Source organism: Pelodiscus sinensis, chromosome 3, assembly GCF_049634645.1.
Source record: "Pelodiscus sinensis isolate JC-2024 chromosome 3, ASM4963464v1, whole genome shotgun sequence".
Classification (NCBI taxonomy): Eukaryota; Metazoa; Chordata; order Testudines; family Trionychidae; genus Pelodiscus; species Pelodiscus sinensis.
The window spans coordinates 7787330-7813756 of NC_134713.1; the positions used below are offsets into that span (position 1 = coordinate 7787330).

At 48.3% G+C, this 26427-nt stretch overlaps 1 long non-coding RNA gene across 1 annotated transcript; it reads left to right on the plus strand.

Moving 5' to 3' along the window:
* The first annotated feature begins 17754 nt into the window (after positions 1-17754).
* Positions 17755-19163, plus strand: LOC112545313 (uncharacterized). Its single transcript, XR_003088779.2, has 2 exons — positions 17755-18403; positions 18966-19163. It is a non-coding gene; the product is annotated as an uncharacterized LOC112545313 (long non-coding RNA).
* The last annotated feature ends 7264 nt before the right edge of the window (positions 19164-26427 follow it).

Here is a 26427-nt window from a genome sequence, read left to right on the forward strand (position 1 = left end):
GTTGACTCTTTGCTTTGTGAAGAACAACTTTCAGTTACTAGTTTGAAGCCTGCTACCCATTCCTTTCCTTTGGTGTCCTCTAGTCCTTCTATTATGGGAACTAATGAAGAACTTTTCTTTATGCACCCTCTCCACCCCACTCATGCTTTTATAGACCTCCATCCTATCCCCCCTCAGTCTCCTCTTTTCTAAACTGAAAAGTCCCAGGGTATGTCTACACTACCCCGCTAGTTCAAACTAGCGGGGTAATGTATGCATACCGCACTTGCTAATGAAGCCCGGGATTTGAATTTCCCGGGCTTCATTAGCATAAGCGGGGAGCCGCCATTTTTAAATCCCCGCTGCTTCGAACCCCGTGTAGTGTGGCTACACGGGGCTCGAACTAGGTAATTCGGACTAGGGTCCTATTCCGAACTACCGTTACTCCTCGTGAAACGAGGTGTACCGGTAGTTCGGAATAGGCACCCTAGTCCGAACTACCTAGTTCGAGCCCCGTGTAGCCGTGCTACTCGGGGTTCGAAGCAGCGGGGATTTAAAAATGGCGGCTCCCCGCTTATGCTAATGAAGCCCGGGAAATTCAAATCCCGGGCTTCATTAGCAAGTGCGGTATGCATACATTACCCTCCTAGTTCGAACTAGGAGGGTAGTGTAGACATACCCCTAGTCTCTTTAGCCTCTCTTCATATGGGACCTGTTCCAAACCTCTGATCATTTTAGTTGCCCTCCCCTCTCCCACCCTCTCTCTTCCCCTCTCCCACCTCCTTTTCCCAGTCTTCCCGAGTTTTGTTCAATAAAGAGACAGTCTATTTTTGACCACAAGTTTTCTTTATTTTGTACATCTAGAAGAGGGGCTAGGGAAGGGTAAGTGGAAGGAGGTGAGGGAGGAATGGGGTACGAGCCCCCGATGGGGAGGACTGGGCTGGCTTTGCAGGCTTCTGGGGGTGGAAGCTCTCCTGCAGCCCCCCAATTGCCCGCTCTCCCCAGATGGCAGCCTGCAGCAAGTGCAGCCGGGCTGATGGCCGAGTGCTGTGATGTGCCCAGTGTGGGTACTCCAGGCAATCCAAGCCAGGACTGCTTTGCAAGCGGGGCACCCCTGAGAACTTTCTGTCCGGGGTGGGGGGTCGGATCCCTAACAGCAGCTCCACGCTCTAAGTCCTCATCTGATGCCCTGCTGGCACTACTTCCAGTCATCCTTAACCCTGGTTCAGGGTCCACTTAATGTGGACATGCTAGTTCGAATTAGCAAAACACTAATTCAAACTAGTTTTTTAGTCTGGATGTGTTAGTTCGAATTAGTGCTGTAGTGTAGACATACTCGGGGAGAGTAACCCCATCTAGAACAGGTGCCATGCCACATTCACGCACAGATGGCCTCTGTTCCACAGGACCTCAGTCTTATCTGGGTTCAGCTTCAGCTTATTTGATTTCATCCAAATCGTCACTGCCTCCAGACACCGATTTAGATCAGTCATTGTCACACCTGGTTCTAATGTCACAGGGAAATAGAGTTGAGTGTCACCTGCATATTGATGGCACCATCCTCCAAAACTCCTTTTGACCTTTCCCAGAGGCTTCATGTAGATATTAAACAGCATAGAGGACAAGATGGAACCTTGCGGGACCCCATAGCACAATCTCCATGGGGTCGAATAGCAGCCCCCTAGCTCCACCTTCTGAAAGCATCCCAATAGGTAGGACGAGAACCACTGCAAAACAGTGCCTCCAATACCCAACTCCACCAAGGGTCCCAGAAGGATATCATGGTCAATGGTATCAAAAGACGCTGAGAGGTCTAGGAGAGTCAACAGGGATACACTCCCCTTGTCTATCTCCCGGCATAAATCGTCTACCAGGGTGACCAAGGCTGTTTCAGTTACAAAACCAGGCCTAAATCCAGACTGAAATGGATCTAAGTCTGCTTCTTCCAAGAAAGCTTGGAGTTACAAAGCCACTGCTCTCTTGAGTACCTTGCCCAATAAGGGAATATTAGCAATTGGGCGATAGTTATTTAAGCCATGTGGGTCCAGAGAGGTCTTCTTGAGTAATGGTTTTATCACTGTCTCTTTCAAGGCAGCAGGAACCATGCCAGATCTAAAAGACACATTAATAATCCCCTAGACCCAGCCAGTTCTCCCTTCCCGGCTAGATTTAATAAGCCATGAAGAGCAGGGGTCAAGTGAGCACGTGGTCGGTCACTCTCCTCCAAGCATCCTGTCCATATCCCAGTCTGCAATAGCTGAAACTGATCCAGAGGAAAAAGACTGGGTGGTGCACTCAACACATTCTGTGCCTGTGACGGGGCTGCGGAACGGAGCGCATCCCCACCACTACACCTCTGTCGGGAGCGGGGCAAGTCACTTCTGCCCCCAGCTGCGGTGAGAGAAAAGCCGGCGGCCAGAGCGGATCCGGGGAGCGGCAGACCATGCTCAGGCTGCGCATGTGCTTTGGGCGCTGGATGCTGCGATGCCGGCGCAGGTGCATGGAGAGGCGGGTCGGGTGAGGATATGGGGGGTGGGGTAGGGAGCCGGTCGGGGGATGCTGATGCAGGCGCGGGGGAGTGGGGGCGGCAGCTATAAAAATGGAAGGCATGGAGGACAGAGGGGGGCCAAGCCGTGGTCGAGGGAGGACCACCGGGATTAAGGCAGTGGAGCAGAAGGCTAAGAGAGAAGCCAGGATGCTCGGGGGTGAGGAAGTGGCCCAGGGGGGGCGGACGGACAACCGCTTGCAGGCTGACAAGTTTAGGCGGTTAGCCCCGTCAGCCAGGTGAACAGTGTCCTGAAGGAGCACCCCCACCTTAGGGCCCTAGATTGGGTCCTGGAGAGAGGGTGGGCCCAGGCCCCCCTCAACCCCCGAGCGGGGGAGCGTGGAAAGAGAAAGCTTTCATGGTCGCACTAATGGAGGGAACGCGGTCGGAAGGTCCGGGACGAGGACTAAGAGAAGGGGGCCCCAGAACAGGTGGGGGGGCTTACCCTTTCGCAGTGCCCCACTTAAACAGCAACCAGAGTCTAAATCCAACCAGATGCGGGCAATCTTATTAGCAAAATGTTTTGCAAACAGATTGCAGCTGGGGGCCAAAGGCTCCTCTATTTCGTCACGAGTACCAGACTGCAATAGGCCCTGCACTACTCGAAACAATTCCACTGGACGGCATTGTGCGGACGCGATACAGGTGGAGAAGTAGCTTTTCTTCGCTGTCAGCACCGCCACAGAGTAAGCTCACAGTTCAGCTCTAACCCACAGTCGATCAGACTCAGCTCTAGTTCTCCTCCAGCAGCGTTCTAGCCATCGCACAGACTGTTTTGCTGCCATCAGCTCCCTAGAAAACCAGGGAGCAAACTTGGCTCGACTGGTCCGAAGAAGGCGCTTAGGAGCAATCATATCAACTGCCTGGGCTGCCTTGGTGTTCCATGTATCAACCAGGGTATCTACAGGACTATTTGCCATAATGGCTGAACAACCCCTCAGCGACCTAAGAAAACCCTCCGGATCCATCAGTCTCTGAGGATGGATCATCTTAATTGGTCCTCCGCCTCTGTGGAGGGGAAGGTCAGCAGATAGTCTAAAATTGACCAGGTAGTGATCAGTCCATGACAAAGGGAGTGTAGCCACAGCCCTTATCCCAAGAACTCTATCACCCTTAGTCCAAAAAACCAAATCAAGCACATGACCTGCAACATGTGTTGGGTCAGTTATTTCTTGCAATAATCCTAGGGTGGTCATGGTATCCATAAAATCTTGGGCCGGACCAGACAGAACAGCCTCAGCATGGATATTAAAGTCCCCCAAGACCAAAAGCCTCGGTGTCCTCAATGCCACATCCGAGACCACGTCAGCCAGCTTGAGCAGAACATCTGCCGTAGAGCGAGGTGGGCGGTTCACAAGCAGCATACCCAACCTATCCCGGCCACCCAACGTCAAGTACAGACACTCGAATTTGACACTTTGTTGGACCACAACCCTAGCCAGTGAGATAGTATCTCGATAGACAATTGCCACCCCACCTCCCCGACCATTAAGCTGTGGCTGATGCTGTACCGAGAACCCAGCCAGGCACAACTGAGAAAGGTCAATGCCTCCCTGCACTCTTAGCCAGGTCTCAGTGATACAAGCCAAGTCAGCCCCTTCATTCAGAATTAAATTGTGGATGACAGCTGTATTCTAGGATACTGACCTGGCATTCTGCAACAGCACCCTCAGGGCTGAGGGCCAGGTATTAAAGTTCCCAAAATTTTTAAGGCTGGGAATAGAACTGGAAAAAGGAATAGCACATAACTGTCTAAACCTCATTCCCCTTGGCTGGCCAGTCCAGATCTTACTTCCATATCTTCCTCTACCTCTCACAACTGCCACAATGCCATCTGAGCCCTCCTCCTTAGGCACCCTATCTGTGCCAAACCACATATTGACGGTGGAGGGGTGAGTAGCAGAACAAACACACACCTTCAGTTTGGGTAGTTAAAGGGAATTTCCTCTCACCAAGAACCCTCACCTGCCCTCCCTGCTCTCACCAGGGATGGAATAGGCCACCACACAACCAAGTGTGCTGCTCTCACCAGCAGCGGCGGATATAGGGCAGGGCGAGCGGGGTGGCTGCCCCGGGCCCCACGCTTCAATAGGCCCCGTGCCAACGGGGTCACTTTCTAGCTTTCGCCACTAGAGGGCGCTGCTGCCCCACGCCTCACAGGGAAGCCACGAGATCCGGGGAGTGGGTGGGACCCGGGCAGAGAGATGCCGGAGCGTGTGGGCAGCAGTCTCAGGGCCCTGTCTCACAGAGCATCCCCCCAGCTTCTGCAGTTCTGTCTCTAGAGCAGCCTGGCCGGCCCGCAGGCACTCTGGGGGATGTCTGCTGGCGGGTGGGTACCGTGACGCGCCTTTCCCCAGCTCTGCAGACCCAGACACGAGCCCAACTCCTTGAAAGAGTAAAAAAGAATAAAGTGGCAGCTTCTGCAGCCTGGCCCTGGGGGCCACTCTCCTAAGAGGCACAGGAGCCTGCAACGTGGCGCTGTGCCTAGCTCCGCTCCACCGCACATCTCCTGTCCCCCAGCTGCCGCCGGATCCTGCAGCCAGAGTCCTCTGCCCCAGCATGGGAAGGGGTGGTCTTGGTGTGGGAGAGCCCCGTGAGCCCCACACTAGCTGGTCTGTGCCTGGGCGGGGGCTGGGCATTGGGGGCTGTTCCATTCCTGCCCCCGGCACCCAGTCGTAAAGCAATGCGCTGGAGCAGCCGGGCCCGGGGGGCCCACACAGCTGCCTTGGTGCGGATATAGGGCGACTGAGCCACGCGGTTGCCCCCAACCAGAAGGGAGCCAACCCACAAGCTGAGCAGCATCAGGCTGGCAGAGTGGTCTGCACGGGCCACTCCTGGGCGTGGGGGCTACAGTGGCAGGTTCGTTTGCTGTGTCTAAGCTCCCTTTCTCGGCAGGGGACAGTCCGGGCAGCCTCTATGGCCCCTCCTCTGACCCTGCATGGAGCCTGAGGTGCCGTCTCCTTTCCCTCCAGCTGCTCTGCAGGCTCCTGAGAGGCTGCTGGCTCAGACACAGCATCCAGCCCCTTCTAAACTGGGTCAGGATTTCCCTGCTCCCGGGTGCCTCGCTGCTTCAGTGCCTGGGTCTGGAGAAGGGGCTGATGCTGGGAAGAAGCCTTTTCCTATCGGCTGTTAGAGACCCAGCTGTCAAAAGAGCTAGACAGCTATAACAGACTTAAATACGAATGAAAATGTTGAATTATTAATGCAGAATTTTGTTTCAGAATGAATTACAATATAATTAAAATAAAAAATTATCCAATTAAATTAAGTTTCTATCAAATTTACCCAATTCACATGTAATATGAAAATAGCCTTCAATCGGTGCATTTGACGCCTTTTCCTATTTTTTCTCCAAAGGGGGGCCCTGCTAAATTGTGCTGCCGCAAAACTCTCATCCGCCCCTGCTCACCAGCACACCTTGCCCTGCCCCCGAAGGGCTCCCCCAAAAGGGTGGCCCACCGGCAGCAGCCCGCCACCAGGGGCGGCCTCCTGGCTTTAAGGCTGCCCCTGGTAATGGCTGCAGGCAACACCTGCAACTGAAAGGTCTGAGCCCTACCAGGCAGGCCTCTCATTCAGGAGCTAGGTGGTAACAGCTGTGCAGCAAGAGCTCTGCCTTCTGAGGTCATGGCCTGTGTTACAAACCACATCCCAGTATAAAATAATGATATTTTGTATTACGGCATGGGTCAAATAAATTACCCATTTTTGAAATTTTCATTGACATTTGGGCTTGGGATGTGGAGTGTAGAGGTAGGCTTCAAAGAAGAACCTGAGCACAGATAGCTACACAGCTATTTTTAATGTCAGAGCAGGTGTCCCACAAGGCCAACACTGACCTCAACATTTCCTGGCTATGAGATCCTGCTTGCTGTGTAGACATATTCTAAGTGGTTTATCCTAGATGTCACAATCACCATCCAGTGATAGGGAAATTCCTTCTGTGCATTTTCATCTCTCTTCTCTGTATGCAGAATGCACATCTCCTAGGGTTCTGTTGAATGTCTAAGCAAAACCTTTGGACAGGGCTGGCCTTATCATGAGGCAAACTGAGGCGGCCGCCTCAGGTGCCAGACTGTGGGAGGGAGAGTACCACCAGGGCCAGCTTTAGGAAGTGCGGGACCCAATTCAAACAATTTCGACGCAGCCCCATTCGAACAATTTTGACACAGCCCCACAGCAATTTTGGTTGAGCAAAAAAAAAAAAAAAAAATCACACGAAAGTTTCAATGGGAGGTCCCAGGAATTTTTTTGATTGAGCAAAAAAAACCCAGCACAAAACACTGCACTAAACTCACATCTCCTGTGGCGCAGGCAGCCAACACACTCCTCCTCCGGGGCTGGCAGATGTGTGTAATTTTTGGTGGTCCATTAGCCACACCCCCTGACTCCCGTTAGCCAGGCCTCTGGAGGTAACACGCTCGGGGCAAGATGGACACATGACCAGAAGTAAAAGGTGTCATGTCACCCCTCTCAAAGGACTTTTCCCACCATCCTCCTACCAATAGGGATTAGTTTGGCCCCCACCAACCCCCCGTCATGCAACTATCCTGCAATTTCATTAACCCAATGTGTGTGACATTAACTCAGGGGCAGAGAGATTGGGGGAAGTGTTCCCTCTAAGGCTATGTCTACACTTGCGGCTTCTTGCGCAAGTACAGCCGTTCTTGAGCAACAACCCATAGAGCAGCCACACTGCCTACCTGCTCTTGCACAAAGAAATTTACAGTACAATGTGGTAAGACAGGGCACCAAGTGCAAGAGCTACGCTTTTTTCTAACAGGTGTTAGCTCTCTTGCGCAAGAGGGCAGTGTGGATGCTCGGCAGGGATTTCTTGCGCAAGAAACCCTTATGGCTAAAATGGCCATTGGAGCTTTCTTGCTCAAGAGAGTGTCCACACTGCCATGGATGCTCTTGTGCAAAAGCACAGCTCGCACATGGCAGTGTGGACATGTTCTTGTGCAAGTCTTCTTGCACAAGAACCCTTGCGCAAGATGTTCTTGCACAAGAAGCCACCAGTGTAGACATAGCCTAAGAGTTTCCTCCCATGAGCAGAAAAGGTTTTGTGTTGTGCACCTGTACTGAGTTCATGTGGCTTGTTCGGATGAGCCTCTGTGGCACCCAAGTTATTAATAAATATTTTATGAACCTTTATCTTTTCTCTCCGCTGCCATGTCTCCTCTCCTTGCTCCATCAACTCCCCTAGTGGCTGCTGCCCCCCAACTCCTCACCCTCCTCTGCTGTCCTGACTCCTGCCCTTCTCAGTGCCCTCAACCCTCCTGCGACCTGCCCCCCTCCACCAGCCCTTCTCTCCCCCCTGTGCCCACTCCTCCAGTAGCCCCACTCTGATCATGTGAGCTACCCCGCCTCATCCCCTCTCCTAACACCTCCCTCTACACACCTGCCCTGCCTCTCTCCTCTGGTGCTGGTCCCTCCCCTGCAGATCTCTGCCCTTCTGCTTCACCCCAGAATCCCCTGGCACCTGCACCTTCCCTTAACCCTGCACCCTCCTGGTGCCTCCCCCTTCCCTTACTACCTCTGCCCTCTTTTTCCCTGATGCCCACCCCCTCACCACTCTCTGCCCCATTCCCCTCCTGCCCCTCTGTGCTCTCACATGACTTGCTCCATCTCCACCTTTCTCATGCCCAACCCTTCTTTCAAGCCTTCTCCCAGCACCTCCCCCTCCCTCTCTAGTCCCCAATGTCCTTCCCCTCTCCTCTCCTCTCCCAGCATAACCCTGTCCCCCCTCCCACTGACACCTCCCCACCTGCCCTTTTCCTCATTGTCTGCACTTGGACCCCTACCATTTGTCTCTCCTCCTCCCTGCCTTTTGGTGTCTTCCTCTTTCATCCCCCTCCGCACAAGCCCCTTCCTCTCCCATCCTCTCCCCCTAGTTTTCCCCTACCTTCTGCCTATGCAGGGCAGGAGTCTGTACTCGGGCCCCGGACTCCAAACCCGGAGCCAGGTCATATGACGCAACATGGCACCGAGGAGTTTTAAAGTCCCAGGCCATGATGTCACATCACGGCTGGGCATCTCCCCACTCACCTACAAATGCCATGTATGGCAGCAACAGCTGGTGAGGGGGACCCGCACTGAAAGCCGCAAGAGACAGAGATGATCTGGGGTAAGCGTGGGAGAACACACTTGTGAAAGTGTGTGGGGAGAGGGGCAGAGGATGGGGCCAAAGGATGTTTCTATCAGTTTTCTCCATCAAATTCTACTTATACGGGTGTTTAGGTCACCAAGCCCTGTTCATCTGCCTGTGTATCAATGAACTCAGACTGATATATTCTTTACCCATTTCTTACACATGTAACATATCCTTTTGGCTTGTATTATTCTCTGAGGATGCATCTACATTGCATTGTTATTTCGGAATAACTAGCGTTACTCTGAAATAACAGTGCGAGCATCTACACAGAAGTTCCATGATTTTGAAATAATATCGAAATAACGGGCAGCTTATTACGACTTCTGTAAACATCATTCCATGAGGAATAACTCCTCTTCCAAAATAGCTCTTTTGAAATAGCTGCACTGTGGACACTTCCCTGATAGGCTACGTCTACACTGGCCACAATTTCCGGAAAAGGGATGCAAATCAGGTAAGTCAGGATAGGGAAATCCGTGGGGGATTTAAATATCCCCCGCGGATTTAAATAAACATGTCCACCGCTTTTTTTCCGGCTTGGGGAAAAGCCGGGAAAAAAGCATCTAGACTGGCGCGATCCTCCGGAATAAAGCCCTTTTCTGGAGGATCTCTTTTTCCCCAAGCCAGAAAAAAAGCGGCGGACATGTTTATTTAAATCCACGGGGGATATTTAAATCCCCCACGGATTTCCCTATTCTGACTTACCTGATTTGCATCCCTTTTCCGGAAATTGTGGCCAGTGTAGACGTAGCCATACTGTTTCAAAATAGCTCTTCGCCAGGACCCTTCTAAGTGATTTTTCAGTGGTGCTTCCTGGGGCTCTAAATCAATATAGTGCACCCACATTAGGGAAGCCTGCCTCAGACTAATTTTGAGGATCCCCTGTAGTGTGGACACTCTATTTCGGAATAAGCTATTTCAGAATATATCTTCTGGAATAGCTTATTCCGAAATAAGAGTGCAGTGTAGACGTATCCTGAGGAGTTAGGTGCGGTCACACCATTGCTGTGTGAAAAGTAACCCAACTTTAGCTCACATATTTCATGTCATTGGAAATACAGCAGCACAGGCCACATCCAGTGAGAATACCCGCATGGAGGCAGTCTCCCAGAAAGGAGAAGCTTGCCCCAGAGTAGAGGCCAGTAAGCCTAAACTGAGATAACATAGCTTCCAATGAGTGCAGGCCTGAACAGTGCACGATGGGAGACAGCAATAAGCACCCGTATGCAGTTCTGTAGGTCCAGACTAACATGGCTACCCTTCTGATACTAGATGTAGAAGTTTCCAAGAAAACCTTAAGTGGGGGGGAGCCTTCGGACAGCATTAAGCCCACTTTAGCCTTAAGACACGCATCTACATTGTCAAGGACAGGCAGTTTGTTATGACATTTCATGGGAGTGAAGCAGAGGTGTGCAAGGTTGATGTGGGAGAGGAATGTGAAGGACTCCCAGGGGCAAAATACTCATTGCCAAAGGTTTGAGGGGAAACCCAATGAATTGAATCCACTCCCAGTTTCCTCCTGGCCCACATATGCAAACAAGAACCCACAGACTCTGATTTGCATGATGATACCTATGAATTTGGAGTCACATTGCCTGTTTGTCCTGCTCACGCCCACTTGGTGCATTTATTCCGTACATCTCCCATTAGCATTCCATACCCACTCTTGCTCCACCTCTTCTTTCCACCCACAGTCTTTACACCCTGTTCCTCAAGATGCAACTTACTGAATCACCTACCCCCATGAATCACACACTCTCTTATCCACTTGTTCTTCCTACTTACCACATAGCGATAGATGCAGACTTCTTCACACCCGTGCTCACCATCCTAGAGGGCCCACCTTCTTACTCTACACAACAATTTTGAAGACTTAATCTAGTTCTTTCTTGCACCTTGCACTGAATGCCAAGACTATAACATCCTCTAGCGAGATGTTCCAGAGACTGACAGTATGTTGAGTGGAAAAATACTTCCTTTTCTTTGTTTTAAACCTGCTCCCTCTTCATTTTATTTGGTGACCCCTAGTTCCTCTGGGTATGTCTACACTACCCCACTAGTTCAAACGAGGTGTACAGATAGGTGGAACGAGGTGTACAGATAGTTCGGAATGGCTTGCTAGTTCGAACTATCTAGCCCGTGCCGCGCGGCTACACGCGGCACGGGGTTCGAACAAGCCGGCATTTAAAAATGGCGCCGGCCGGCTTATGCAAATGAAGCCCGGGAAATTCAAATCCCGGGCATCATTTGCAAGTGCGGTATGCCTACATTACCACCCTAGTTCGAACTAGGGTGGTAGTGTAGACATACCTTCTGTTATGAGAATTATATAGCACTTTCTTATCTACCTTCTGTACATCAGTCATGATTTTATCAGTCTTATAATCCCTTATTCAGCTCTTCTCTAAACTGAAAACTTCCAGTCCTATTAATCTCTCTTCATGCACTAGGGCTGTGTCTACACTGGCCACTTATTCCGGAAAATCAGCCGCTTTTCCGGAATAACTTGCCAGCTGTCTACACTGGCCCCTTGAATTTCCGGAAAAGCACTGACCATCTACTGTAAAATTGTCAGTGTTTTTTCAGAAAAACTATGCTGCTCCCATTCGGGCAAAAGTCCTTTTCCGGAAAACTGTTCCGGAAAAGGGCAAGTGTAGACAGCACAGATTTCTTTTCCACAAAAAAGCCCTGATCGCGAAAATGATTATTGGGGCTTTTTTGTGGAAAAGCGCATCTACATTGGCACGGATGCTTTTCCGGAAAAAGTGCTTTTCTGGAAAAACATCCTGCCAATGTAGATGCACTTTTCCGGAAATACTTATAACGGAAAACTGTTCTGTTTTATGCATTTCCGGAAAAGGGTGCCAGTGTAGACGTAGCCAAGCTGTTTCATGCCCCTAATAATTTTGTTGCCCTTTTCTGAACCTTTTTGAAAATCCAATATATTTTTTTGAGATAGGGTGAACACATCTGCATGCACTGTTCAAGATATGGGTCTACCATGTATTTATATAAGGCAATATGATATTTTCTGCCTTATTCTCTATCCCTTTCTTAATGATTCTCAACATTTTGTTCACTTTTTGACTGCTGCTGCCCATTGCAAGGATGTGTTCAGGTATCTATCCATAATGACTCCAAAATCTCTTTCCTGAGTAGTAGCTGCTAATGTAGACCCCATTTATCACATTATATTTATATCTGTCATTTTGTTACCCAGTCAATCAGTTTGGAGAGATCCTTTTGTAGCTTTTCACAGTCTTCCTAGGATTTAACTATTTGAAGTAATTTTGAATCATCTGCAAATTTGGCCACCTTACTCTTTACCCCTTTTTTCCAGATCATTTATGAATATGTTGAATATCATTGGTCCCAGCATATACCCTCTGGACATCACTGTTTACCTCTCTCCTTTATGATAATAAACATTCATAACCGCTCTTTTTTCATATCTTTTAACCAGTTACCATTCCATGAGAGGACCTCTTATCTCATTCCATGACTCCTTACTTTACTTAAGAGCCTTTAGTGAGGGACCTTGTCAAAGGCTCTCTCATAATCTAAGTACACTGTAGGAATGTGAATGGGTAGTCAACTAGTCAATTAACTGATAAACCAAGACTTATTGGTTAATCTAGTTCAGTGTTTCTTAAACTGTGCTCCGCGGAGACGTCTCCAGGGGCTCCATGAGGTTGACAAACTGGAAAGCCTTCAAAAGCATAATTGTACAACACAGTGGACTGCTGTGGCTCTGCATAAATTTTTATGCATGTAAAGGGCTCTGGACATGGGGAGGCTGCTGGGAAGCGTGGGCCTTCTGGGCTGCCACGAAGCAGCCTCTGTCCACTGCAGTACCCACAGACAGGGAAGCAGCCTCTGTCCACTGCAGTACCCATGCTAGTCGTGGACAGAGGCTGAGACCACCCGCCACAGACAGGGAAGCAGCCTCTGTAGCCGGCCCTGATCACCATGAACAGAGGCTGCTTCAGGGCTCCCTCACTCCCAGCAGCCTCTTTCTACAGGGAGATTGGATCCGTCCCTAGACAAGGGCTGCTGCCACCCTGCACTATTGCAGGAAGCCAGTCTGCACAGGAAGCTGGTTTTTAAACTGGCTCCCCTCACAGACCAGCTCCTGCCTGGAACCCCACACTGCCGCCTCTGTGTGAGGAAGCAGTGTGGTATGGCAGGGGATTTCCTGGGAAGCTGCTGGACCCACCCTGGGGACTATAGAATAGTCGACTAACCGTTAAGATTTCATATGGCTACTCAAATATTTAATTATCTGTTAGCTAACATCCCTTGTACACTGCATATACTGGATTCCCGTTGTCCACTTGCTTGTTGGCCCCCTCAGAGAATTCTCGTAGATTGATGAAGAATGATTTCCCTTTACAAAAACCATGTTGACCGGGGTGGACAATAATTTTTGATGGGGGAGGAGGCATTCCAAGATTTTGGAAAGTAGTCCAGGAGGGGGTACAGGGCTTGGGACAGAGTCTGGGTGCAGAAGGGAGCTTGGGGTAGAGGATTGGGGTGCAGAAGAGGATGTGAGGTCTGAGAGGTCAATCACATCCTGGGGAATGGGGGAGAACACAAAGTCTTTTGCCCCTCTCCAGGGTCATGCAGCAGCTAGAGGGAACCACCAGCTATTTTGAAGAGCTGATGGCTTCATTTAACATAAGAACATAAGAATGTCCGTACTGGGTCAGAATAAAGGTCCATATAGCCCAGTAGCGCCGACAATGGCCAGCGCCAAGTATCCTGGAGGGGGTGGACCAAAGACAATGATCAAACAATTTGTCTTGTGCCATCCATCTCCAGCCTCTGACAAAAGGAGGCCAGGAACACCATTTCTATCCCCTGGCTAATAGCCTTTTATGGACCTAACCTCCATAAATGTATCTAGCTTATCTTTAAACTCTGTTATAGTTCTAGCCTACATGTCGTATGATACTCGCAGTGGCGGGCTGAGGAGAGGAGACTTCTTATGCTACCTTGCTCCCAAGCCAGTGTTTGGGGGTGGGGTAGTGCACAAAAGTCTCTCCTCCCTGCCAAGGAGGCAACAAGCCAGATCAAATGGCTTGGCATCTGGTTGTAGTCTGTGGGCCTCTATGTTCTAGATCTTATTTTTAGGCCCACAGTTTGTTTAATGTTTGTGCTTCAACTAGAAAAGAAAAATGAACTTGATCAAAGCAACACCACAACTTAAACATGGTGGCTGTGTCTACACTGGGCCACTTATTCAGGAAAAGCAATGACGATCTACTGTAAAATTGTCAGTGTTTTTCTGGAAAAACTATGCCACTTCCATTCGGGAAAAAGTCTTTTTCCAGAAAAACTATTCCGGAAAAGGGCCAGTGTAGACAGCACAGTAGTCTTTTCTGCAAAAAAGCCCCGATCAAGAAAATGACGATCGGGGCTTTTTTCTGGAAAAGCGTGTCAACATTGGCCATGGACGCTTTTCCAGAAAAAGTGCTTTTCCGGAAAAGCATCCTGCCAATGTAGACACACTTTTCCGGAAATACTTATAACGGACAACTGTTCCGTTTTAAGCATTTCCAGGAAAGGGTGCCAGTGTAGACGTAGCCGGTGAATTCTAATTTATTATCAATAGGATAAAAGCGAAGAAGTGGTGTGTGAAGAAATCAGCATCTTCCATCCACACAGACATGGTTGAAATAGAGGGCAATGACTGGAGGATGAGAAGGAAAGTTCCCATCGAAATCCTAACTGCCCTTATTAAGTTTGCAGATGACACCAAACTGGGTGGGGTTGCAACTTCTTTGGAGGATAGGGACATAATTCAAAATGACCTTAGCAAGTTAGAGAAATGGTCAGAGGTAAACAGGATGAGGTTTAATAAAGAGAAATGCAAAGTGCTCCACTTAGGAAGGAACAATCAGTTCCATACATACAAGATGGGAAGCGACTGTCTAGGAAGGAGCATGGCGGAAAGGGATCTAGGGGTCATAGTGGACCACAAGTTGAATATGAGTCAACAGTGTGATGCTGTTGCAAAAAAAGCAAATATGATTCTAGGTTGTATCAACAGGTGTGTTGTAAGCAAAACTCGTGAAGTCATTCTGCCGCTCTACTCTGCACTAGTTAGGCCTCAGCTGGAGTACTGTGTCCAGTTCTGGGCGCCACATTTCAAGAAAGATGTGGAGAAATTGGAAAGGGTACAGAGAAGAGCGACAAGAATGATTCAAGGTTTAGAGAACATGACCTATGAAGCCAGGCTTCATGAACTGGGCTTGTTTAGTTTGGAAAAAAGAAGATTAAGGGGGGACATGATAGCGGTTTTCAAATATCTAAAAGGGTGTCACAAGGAGGAAGGAGAAAATTTATTCCTCTTGGTTTCTGAGGACAGGACAAGGAGTAATGGGCTTAAAGTGCAGCAGGGGAGGTTTAGATTGGACATTAGGAAAAAATTCCTAACTGTCAGGGTGGTCAAATATTGGAATAAATTGCCAAGGGAGGTGGTGGAATCTCCCTCTCTGGAGATATTTAAAAACAGGTTAGATAGACATCTGTCAAGGATGGTGTAGACGGAGCTTGGTCCTGCGGGGGCTGGACTCGATGACCTCTTGAGGTCCCTTCCAGTCCTATGATTCTATGATTCTCTGTATGGCTGCAGGACTCATGGATTCTGGTTCTCAATCCCCTCTCCTCAGCATGCTATGTTTGGTGCCTCCAGGGGGGGGCAAAAAATGGAGGGAAGGAAGAAAGTGATGACTAGATGGAGGTTCTGGGGTTCTGAAGCTTTATGGGCTTTCATATTTTGTCACCTGTGAGACCTGGCTAGAATATGTCTCCCAAATGATGAGATATCAATTTTCTGTATAACATCCTAACCTTTTCAAAAATTTTCCTGAATGACATCTAAGCCCAAACACTTCCTATTCTCTGTTCCCTGAGAAAATGCAACAAAACAAGAGAAGGGTTGCCATTGGTATATTAATGTTTGATACATCAGTATTTCATGGTTCTACTTCAGACTATAATTAAAACTGATGTTTGTTAATGGAGGGAAAGATACAACTCATGATTTTCTGCAAAGAGAAAATTTGACAGTGTAACAGTCCTGGGATGAGGAAGGTGCCTGTGATATCCCCATGAAAATCCATTCAAATGTGGTTGAACTATGAGCTGTGAAAATATCCCTAGCATTCAGTCTAGGGGAGTCCACCCGGGACTGGTTCTTGACATGCGCTGTTTAAGATTTTTATCAACGATCTGGCAAAGAACATGTTCATTATCACTGACCGAGTTTGCCATTGAGTACAGGACCATTGTTGGTTTTTATTTTTACTTTTTTTAAAGTTACAGGATACCCCTCTGAGCCTTTTAAATATTATGAAACATCAAATAAAATGTAATACAGGAAGACTTGGGGGCTGTGCCCCCAGCTCGCTGCGCTTGCCAATCCCCCTCTCCGTGCCAGCCCTGATCCCTTCTCCCTCCTCCAGCTCCATGAACCAGAATCATCTCCTGTGAACCAGGGTCCCTTCTCTGTCTCCCCACGTCCCGCAGCCTAGACTCCCATTCTCCCTCCTCTCTCTGTCATGCTAGTCCGGCCCCTTCTCCATCTCCCCCGCCACAAGCCAGTATCCCTTCTCCTCCCCCCTCCCATGAGCCAGGGTACCTTCTCTCCCCGGCCCTCTCCCTTCCCCCTGCCCAAGACCTTTCTCTGCCCCTCAGCTGTAACCCTCCTCCCCCTCTAGCCCCGGTGGCCGGGGAGGTGCAAGATTGCCTGCCTGCCCCAGGTGGGGCACAGTGAGGAGCAGGTAATGCCGTGTGCACACAGCACTCCAGGGCACTGCAGCCTGCTGAGGTGGCAAAAGTAGCAGTGCTGGGGGCTGCTGTCCCGACTTCTCCCCGTTGTGGTCCCGCCTGCGCTGCTCACTGCCTCAGCCCTGCCTGCAGAGCCCAGGGCCGCCCGGCCACCTGCTAGGAGGAGAAGGGAAGGAGCAGACGAGTCAGTGCAGTGGCTCCCCCAAGCACCTTGTGGGTGCTCTGGCAGCTGCGGCAGGTGCAGCCACTGGGGAGGGAGGAAGTCTTTGCGGGGGCAGACGGACTCCAGGCGGTTGGGCACCATGCTCTGGCTCCCCAAGAGCCTGGCAGTGGGAGAGCCTCCGAAGCCCTGCTGCTTGCACATAAGTCTGGCTGGGAGCCCCGCTTCTTGTGCCTGTTCCCGGGCTGCTGTCCAGAGTAACACCACCCCATTCCTCCAGCCCCGGGCTGTCACGGCTGCAATGTGGGATCTGCCAGCTCCTGGGCCATGTTTCTAGGCATTGAGATGTCAATTTTCTGTATAACATCTTAGACCTTTTTAAAAATTGTCCTGAAGGCCCTCTAAGCAGAAACACTTCCTGTTCATTGTTCCCTGAGAAAATGCAACAAAACAAGAGAAGGGCTGCCATTGGTATTTATATGTTTGATACATCAGTATTTCATGTCTCTGCTTCAAACTATAAATAAAACTGATGTTTATTAATGGAGGGAAAGAGAAAACTCATGATTTTCTGCAAACACTATATTTAAAACTGTTTGTTTTATATTGACAGAAAAAAACAAAGCTAAAAACCCCGTACATTCCTGTTACAGAGTATTTTCAATGCAATTAACTTTATTTCACATTTCAAAAAGGATTTAAAATTCCCTGTAATAGGCTTTGATACACCAATCTCAGCAAATTCTCTAAATACACATCCAATATTGATTACAAATAGTAAATAGTGAATACACAAATGCATACATCCAACTACCAATTGTTTCCCTGGTAGAGTTGTGTTCTAGAATAGCTCTCTGCACTACGGTCTTCTTCTAAAATCTGTTGGAGTATTTTCCATGAGAAAGTAGATGCTTGCCAGATATAAATATTCATATTGTATCTTTCTCAAGACAGGGATTTGCCAATTGTATTTTCCCTATAATGCTCCAGGAACATTTGTGATACTGTGCAGGTAACAATCATTTCAATTCACAGATTGGTTAATTTATGAATGCCACTTGCACAAAAACAGGATTTCAACAGATCTATCCATATGCTAATAATGTTTGGCACCTTAGAAGTAGAGAGAACCTCAGTATACTCCATAGTACGTATGCTGTCTTTGCTTTATAGTAAAAAAAAAACAAATCGTCTGGTAGCACTTGATAGACTAACAAAACATGTAGATGGTATCATGAGCTTTCGTGGGCACAGCCCACTTCTTCACATGACCAGAGTTATGAGTAGGGGATATGAAAACTGGAAATAAATAGAAGAGGGGAAGGAAAGGGGGAAGAAAAAGAAGAAAAAAAAAGGAAAAAGGAAGGGGCGGGGGTGAGACAGGGCTGTGACGGGGTAGGCGGCTCGCCCACGCCACCCCGCACTGAACCGGATGCCGGGGCAGGGAGGCAGCCCCCAAGAGGACGAGGGGGGGTGGAGCGCGAGAGGTCCGGGAGCTGCGCTAAGAGCCGACGCGGCCAACAATCCGCAGCTTCGCCCGACACCTGTGGATGACGTCAGCAGGAGCGACGGGCAGGACCCCAGGAGGGGTGGGGCCCTAAACGCCGGGGCAACGCCAGCTGGCAGGATGGACGGGCGGGGAATTCAAAAGGGCGGCAGCCACAGCCAGATGGGGGGAAGCTCCTGGGTGTGGAGAACGTCCACCCCCCCGCCAGAGGAGCCAAGAGCGAGGGAACCGCTGCGACCGGATCCTCGCCTGAGGAAGAGACTCCTGGTGAGTCTGTCCCCTCGCTGGGGAACTGAAAGGGGCTAAGCCGGGAAGAAGTGACCCAGGGCGGGGCCGCGAACCCCACGAGTGGAGGGTTTGGGGAATTCAACCCCCTCCACTGACAAGGGTCGAGCGTCCCCGTCTTAGGGCCCTGGGTCGGGGCTCGGAGAGTGGGAGGGCCCGAGCCCCCTTCCCGGCCCCTCGGGTCTAAGTGGGCCCGAAGCACACTACGCTACAAGCCATAGACTGCGGCGGGGCGGTCAATCGTGAGGCTAGTCCTCTGTTTTGGACGCTGGTGCACCCGAACTCGGGGTGGCCTCCGGGGAGTGGGTGACAAGGGCATCATTAAGTATCTGGAGAATGGGTACTTAAACCTGAGCAGATCCCAGCCAAACTTCAGCTTTGCAGATTTGTTACCTTCTTTTTTGCTGTCCTCCTATTTTGGTGATACAAATTAGAGTGTAGGAGAAAATTTTAGTGAAATGTAGGGAGACTATAGAAGTCTGCGAGCATGTGCTAAGATTAGCTAAAATGTTACCTTATTTTATCTTTCCACATCTTTTCTAAGGAGCTGTAACACTTACATGGCTAGCGGCAGATACTAGAAATTTGACAGTGTAACCGTCCTGGGATGAGGAAGGTGCCTATGAAGTTCCTATGAAAACCCATTCAGATGTGGTTGAACTATGAGCTGTGAAAACTGTAACATTTTCTAGGCAGCATTCATAATAAAGGACAGCTGACAAGTTGTTTGCATAACACTCCATCTTCTTGCATCCTAGTTTATTTCTGTGTATGTCTCCTCAGTAGGGGGAAAACTGAGGCTTGTTCTGGAAACAACAGACAAACATTCATTTGGAACCCTGTGCTGGTCAGTTTGTGGCCCTACACTGTTTACAATTTTACACTCTCTTGCGCAAAAGCACATGGCAGTTTGGACGTGCTCTTGTGCAAGAACTTTTTGCGGAAGATCTCTTCTGCAAAAAGTTCTTGCGCAAGAAGCCTGCAGTGTAGATGTAGCCATAGACATCTAGGAACACGGAGGGGAATGAGGAGGGGGGGATTCAATCCTCAGAAGCAATGACTATGAGAAAGAATTGGTGCACTGGTAGTGGAAAAATGTTAACTATCAGAACTGATGTCCTACCATAGTCACACGATATGGCCTGGGGTAGGGGAGGGACAAGCCCTGGACCATGGGGGGAACAAGGAGGCCTCCCACTGATGCTCCCCGGACCTGTTCTGGGGAGGCTATGCAGGCTTGCTGGTGTAGCCATTCTGGGAGGGGGGTCTGGTGTTGCTGGGAGGGGGGGTGCTTGTGTGTCTTACAGGGGGGTGGGATGGGTCTGCACTGCCTAGCCCTGGTAGTGTTTGAGCGGGGCATAGTGGTAGGGGCAACAGTGCTTCTTCCCTGGGTCCAAGGGCTGGGAGGGAGGTGTTTGGGAGAGGAAGGGCTGGTAGCTAGTAAGATGGAGAACTCTGTCCTCAGCTGGCCTCACTCTCCTGGTCTGGTTGCCTCCATTGGTCACTCTGCCGTATACCTGTGCTAGTGCTTGCTGCCCCCGGTGATGAGTGTGCAGTATTGCATCCCTCTCATCAGCCCCCCCCCTTTCCATGTTATGGAAAACTATTGAATTCCAGGAACATCCCATTTTCCTGTCACAACCAAACCCAGACCTTGTTTAAGTTAGGATAAGAAGCTGCATATCGAATTTGGTGGTCCTAGCTGTTACCATTTAGGAGTTCTTCAACAAAGAGACTTACAGACAGACAGTCAGACAGACTTACAGACAGAAGCCTTTAAAATATAGAGAGAGATTATGCAAAATGTCTTTTGCTGGGGGAAAAAAGCTGAACTAAATATATGGTAATTTTTATTAGCCCTGTGATAAACAACAGATCACCACTTTGGCTTAGCTAATGTACCCTGGTGGTAAAGCACAGGTTTTTTGGAGGTTTTGAGGACACTTACAAGAATCCTTACAGATACCTGCTGATGGATTTTAATGCTTCAGTGCATGAAGCCCACAACCAGACTGGACCTGTGTATATACCTTGAAAATAAAAGTCATTTTTATCAGATTTCCATTTAAAAAAGAATGTCCCTCTGAAAAGCATGTTTAGCCATGGGCAGAGACACCTGGCCCTTTTCAGAGCCCTCGTCAAAGCCAAACCATAGCTAAGAAAGGCTCTGCTCAGCTTCTAAGAAATCCATATAATCACAAAGACACCGCTCGTGTAAATGGCTTTATAATATGGGGTGCAAGGGACATAGAACCGCGAATGCTTTTTAGGAGAAGTTAATTCTTAATTCATTATCTCCTGATTTCCCATCTTTCCCAAGGGGGAAAAATATTTTTAAAGGAGTAAGGCTGCAGATAGTTTGTTCTTTTCTGTGTGTGTCCTACCCAAGTGCTCACATGTGCGCATCATGAGGCAGCAAAAGCAAGCTCCTTGTAGACAGAATGTGTGGCAACCCTCTGACAAGATCTCCTGGGGAATGAAGATTAATGACTGTGTGGGAAAGTGCCACTGTTATCTGAAATTGAGTCTTCCCTACATTTCATCCCTGTTTTACTCCAGCTTCCAGTTGAATGGGAAAAAGAGATCAAAGTGGGGTTTACTGGCAGCAGAAGGGGAAGAGTAGGCATTTATTATAGTTATTATTGTGTACAGAAGGGCGTTTCATATTTAACTGGAGCGATTTGTCCATCCACAATTGTAGCACCCACTTTCTCCTGCCTGGCCCAAACCCAGGTGTGGTCCTCAGTGCAATAGGTGCCAATTAAAGCAGATCCCTGGGTTCCAGTCAGCATTTGGAGGTGATCCAGCTGGCACATCGCCATCTGTGGGGAAAGCTTGGAGAGTTGAAAACAGCGTTAAAGTTGTAAGTTAAATCAGTCAATGTTCAGGATTTTGTCCTGGCTCTGTTTGCAGGACAGGGGGCTCTGAAGGGACATATGTGTGGTGGGCTTAGCAGAGTCAGTCACCAGACAAATAGTCGAATGTAAGGTGAGGTGAGCTGTATCTCCCTGATTTGCGGAGTAGCTTGCTTTTTCTCTCTCTGTTTTTATGTTTGTGTGCTATCATTTTGCATACCAAGAAATAAAGCAGTTTGATTTTACAAACTTCTTGTAAGAGCATCGCTGTATTTCTGTAAAACCTATCTGCGTCGTCTAAACCAGTGCTTCTCAACCAGAGGTATGAGTACACTTGAGAGAAGTGTGGGGGGTACATCAACACGACTGAAATTTGGAGAAAAATGAAGTTTTATTTTAAGTTTCACAGCGCTTGATTATTTTCATCACCTGTCTGGCTACAATTAAGTTGTTTAAACAAACATGTTGCAATGGTAGAAAAAAAATTGAGTCTGAAAACTGTAGGTACTGGGGGTTCTTTAATATAGGGGTACCTTATAAAAAACGGTTGAGAAACACTGGTCTAAACAGAACAGGAAAACTCTCAGAGCTGGCCAGCCAGGTAAACATGCCAGCTCTCATTGTTCCAAGTGGGTGGGAAAGTTCCAATGCTCCCTCTGCTATTTCTGTCCATCTACACAGACAAGGGTGAAACAGAGGGTAATCACTGGGGGCAATGACTGGGGCAGGGGGGAGGGAGGTGAGCAGGAATGGTCCTTTCCAAATCATGACTGCCCTGGTAATGTCTCTCTCCATCTTGCTGAAGGGCTCAGGGATTGTCATTTTTGGTCCCCTCCACTCAACAGTTTTCATTTTGTATCTGTAGATGGGCCAAAAAATGGAGGGATGGAAGAAAGTGATAACCAGAAGGAGGTTATCTAGAGAGTTATGAAGCTTTATCGACACGCACATTTTGCCATTTCTGGGCCCTGATTAGAATGTGTCCCCACAAAAATACTGTGGTGTCAAAACTTCATGAGAGCACCATAGTCATTTTTTAAAAGTTTCCTGAATGCAGTTTACCCCTTCTTGGGACAAAGCAAGAGAGTTGTTTATCACATGTGGGTGCATTTGGTGGTCACATGTTTGATACGTTAGTATTTTATGTTGCTACTTCATACTATTATACTTAAAACTGATGGGGGAGGAGTGGAGAGACTATTCATGACTTCCTCCAATCGTAAATATAGTCGCCCAATTTCTGTGTCTCTGTAACGCTGAAACACTGGCTGTTCCCTCTGGGCGGCACTGTTGCCTCCCGCTGTGGCGCTCGGCTGACTTCTGAGGAGTAACGGTAGTTTGAATTAGAGATCCTAATTTGAACTACCTACTCAGTGCCGCGTGTAGCCGCGGGCACGGAGTTCGGACTAAGGGACATTTAAAAATGCTGGCACCTGGGAAGATGCAAATGAAGTCCAGGATATTTAAATTCCGGGCTTCATTTGCAACTTTGAATGCCTACATTAGCCTCCCTAGTTCGAACTAGGGGGCTAGTGTAAACATACCCCCAGAGAGAGTCAGGAGGCAGACGAGAGCTGAGTGAGAGAGAGGGCGAGGCAGTAGGAGGAGGAGAGAGAGAATGGCCATTTGCACCGCTTGCTCCTGTGCAGCGGCCCGGTTGAGTGGCACAGAAGCCAGCTGAGCGCTACGGCGAGAAACAAAGGGGGGCAAGGCGGTGACGTACATGCCCAGCGGATGGGGCCTGGACGAGTGTGCATCCCCAGTGGAGACAGAGGAGAGCGGAGAGAGAGTGAGAGGCAGGAGGGGGAAAAGAGAAAGAGAGAGATGAAGCAGAGAGAAAGTGACAGGCAGGAGGGGGAGAAGAGAAAGAGAGAGATGGAGAGAGAGGCAGAAGGTGGAGAAGAGCCGAGAGAAGGGGGGAGGCAGTAGGAGAAGAAGAGAGAGAGAGAGAGATGGAGCGAGAGACTGGAGGCTCAGGAGAGAAGACGGACGTGCAGGACAGAACTGAAAATCCCGTCTTAAGATGGGCTAATTGGCTAGTCACTAGATATAAAAGTCTTCCATTTACCTTTTCAGAAAATCCTTCAGTTTAAATTTGCAGAAAACATCACACAACAAAACAAACTCTACATTCCGGTCACAGAATATTTTCAATGTAACTAACTTTATTTCTCCTTTTAAAAAAAGCATTTAAATCTCTCTGTCATGGGTTTTTATGCATGAAATTCAGAAAATTCCCTAAATACTCATCACATACTGATTAAAAATTGTACAAAGCAACTACACAAATGCACACACCTACTACCAAACATTTCCCCGGTAGAGTTGTATTCTGCATGTGATCTCTCCCCTAGACTCCCTCTTATAGTCAACTGGAGGATTTTCAAGAAGGCAGTAGATGTTTGCCCAATATGAATACTCATGTTGGAACTTTCTCAAGGCAGGGGCTTGTCAATTGCAGGGCCTGAAATTCTCCAGCAATCTTGGTGGTGCTGCACAACTAATAATCCTTGTAATTAACAGATTGCAGCATCCTTCATAAATGTCACTTGCATCACAACATTTCAACAGACTAATCCATATTTCAATTGTCAACGCCCTATAAATAGAGAGAATCTCCTTCTTCTGTCTGTCTCAGCATCTATTCTCTACAGTGACTTTGAGTTCCCAACCAAACGTCAGCTATGAAGATCCTTTACCTTCTTTTTGCTGTCCTCTTCCTCATGATGCAAGCTGGTGTACAAGGTAAGATTTTAATGTAACGTGGGGAGACTGTAGAAGGATATTTTGAAGCATCTACTAACAATGCTTAAAAGGTTTTGCGTCCCAAATCTCTTTCTAAAGAGCTCTAATGCTTACATGTCTGGCAGCAGATACTCAAAATTTAATTGTGAAAGAGTCCTGGGATGAGGAAGGTGCCTGTGATGTTCCTGTAAACGTCCATTCAGATGTGACTGAACAATGAGCTGTGAAAATATCTCCAGCATTCAGTCAAATGGAGTCCATCAGGAGCTGATTTTTAGCCCTACTGTATTCAACATGGACATGGACGAGAACATGAAATCATCACTGATAAAGTCTGCCATTGTCTGTGCACAGAATTACATACATTGAAGTATTATGAATCATCAAACACAATGTTGTACAGGAAGTGCATTTTGTTGATTTGGTTGATTGGGAAATACCTGTCCTCCTGCACTCGCAGTTCTTCTTTACCCTACTGTGTGAATGAAAATCAAGAGTCTTTCTTTATGCAGGACGTTGTAGACCCGAGGCTACCTGGCTATGTTTGCGAAGAGGAGGACGGTGCTACAGTTGGCGGTGCCCCTTTTTTCAGCGTCCCATTGGACGCTGCTGCTGGTCGAGCATTTGCTGTAGATGAGTAAGTTCAAGATTCCACACGGGAAATACCACTCTGAGAACAGCAATATTTGTTCCTCTCCTTTCTATATGTCAGTTGTTGTTTAATTCTCTTGTAAGCTTCATGTCCACAGGATGGCTGGGGAGAGGGAGAAGAAGGGGAGTAAAAGAGGCTTCTGTGCTGCCTTGATTCTGGACTAATTTGGAACTAGATTGGCCCTTGTGTATATTAAAACTGTCTTATTGATCCCTCTTACTTGGCTAGTCCCCAAGTTGAGGAACAAGTCGATAACTATTTCCCCCTCTGAGGCCTGATAACACCCAACATTATCTCCAGTGCAGCTCTTACAACAGCACTTGCAAAGAGGGTAGAAAAGAGACAATTATCTCAGTCAAAGATTGTTCATACGTTCATGAAACCCTTCCGAGTCCCTTTCAGAATCACTGAAAGAGCGACGAGGAGTCCTGTGGCACCTTATAGACTAACTGAAGTGTAGGAGCATAAGCTTTCGTGGGCAAAGACCCACTTCGTCAGATGCATGTAGTGGAAATTTCCAGAGGCAGGAATAAATATGCAGGCCAGGATCAGGCTGGAGATGACCAGGTGGATCCAATCAAGGAGGATGAGGCCCACTTCTAGCAGCTGATCTGGAGGTGTGAATTCCAAGAGAATAGAAGCTGCTTTTGTAGTTAGCAAGCCATTCACAGTCTTTGTTTAATCCAGAGTTGATTGTGTCAAACTTAAAGATGAACTGTAGCTCAGCAGTTTCTCTTTGAAGTCTGGTCCTGAAGTTTTTTTGCTGCAGGATGGCTACTTTTAGATCTGCAATTGTGTGTCCAGGAAGATTGAAGTGTTCCCCTACAGGTTTTTGTATGTTGCCATTCCTAATATCAGATTTGTGTCCATTGATTCTTTTACGTAGGGACTGTCCTGTTTGTGTCCATTGATTCTTTTACGTAGGGACTGTCCTCGTCGCTTTTGCAGATTCAGACTAACACGGCTACCCCTCTGATACTTGATTTCAGAATCACTGTTCATCATGAGAGCAGCATAATACAGGCAGGGCCTGTGGCCAGATTCCTCTGTATCTATGCTCTTATTTTATTTTACTATAAGGAAAGCAACAGGAAAGAATAAAAGTGAAGTTTCCAGATGGGAGCATGGGGAATATGACTTCTTTGCACAAGTCTGCAGTGAACCTTAAAGCAACAGGGCTGTATTCTGCAGATAGACAGCAACTTTAGAACTTTATTGCTTAGATCACAAAAGTACAAGGCTGTGTCTAGATCGCATCCCTTTTCCGTAAAAGGGATGCAAATTAGACACATCGCAATTGAAAAAGAAGGGGGGATTTAAATCCCCTCTGCTTCATTTGCATAAAAATGGCTGCCGCTTTTTTCCGGCTCAGAGCTTGGCCGGAAAAAAGCGCCAGTCTAGACGCGGATCTTTCGGAAAATAAAGCCTTTTCCGAAAGATCCCTTATTCCTTATTTTACAAAAGATCCGCGTCTAGACTGGCGCTTTTTTCCAGCAAGGCTCCGAGCCGGAAAAAAGCGGCAGCCATTTTTATGCAAATGAAGCGGGGGGGATTTAAATCCCCGCTTCATTTGCAATTGTCATGTGTCTAATTTGCATCCCTTTTCCGTAAAGGGATGCAGTCTAGACACAACCCAAGTGTTTAGCTACCTAAACGGTGTGCGTGCAGGGCACGGGAGGGGAAGGAGGTCTGCCACGTTCCAATATTAAACGATTGCATGTGCAAAGATCAACCCAAATAATCACATTTTGGTA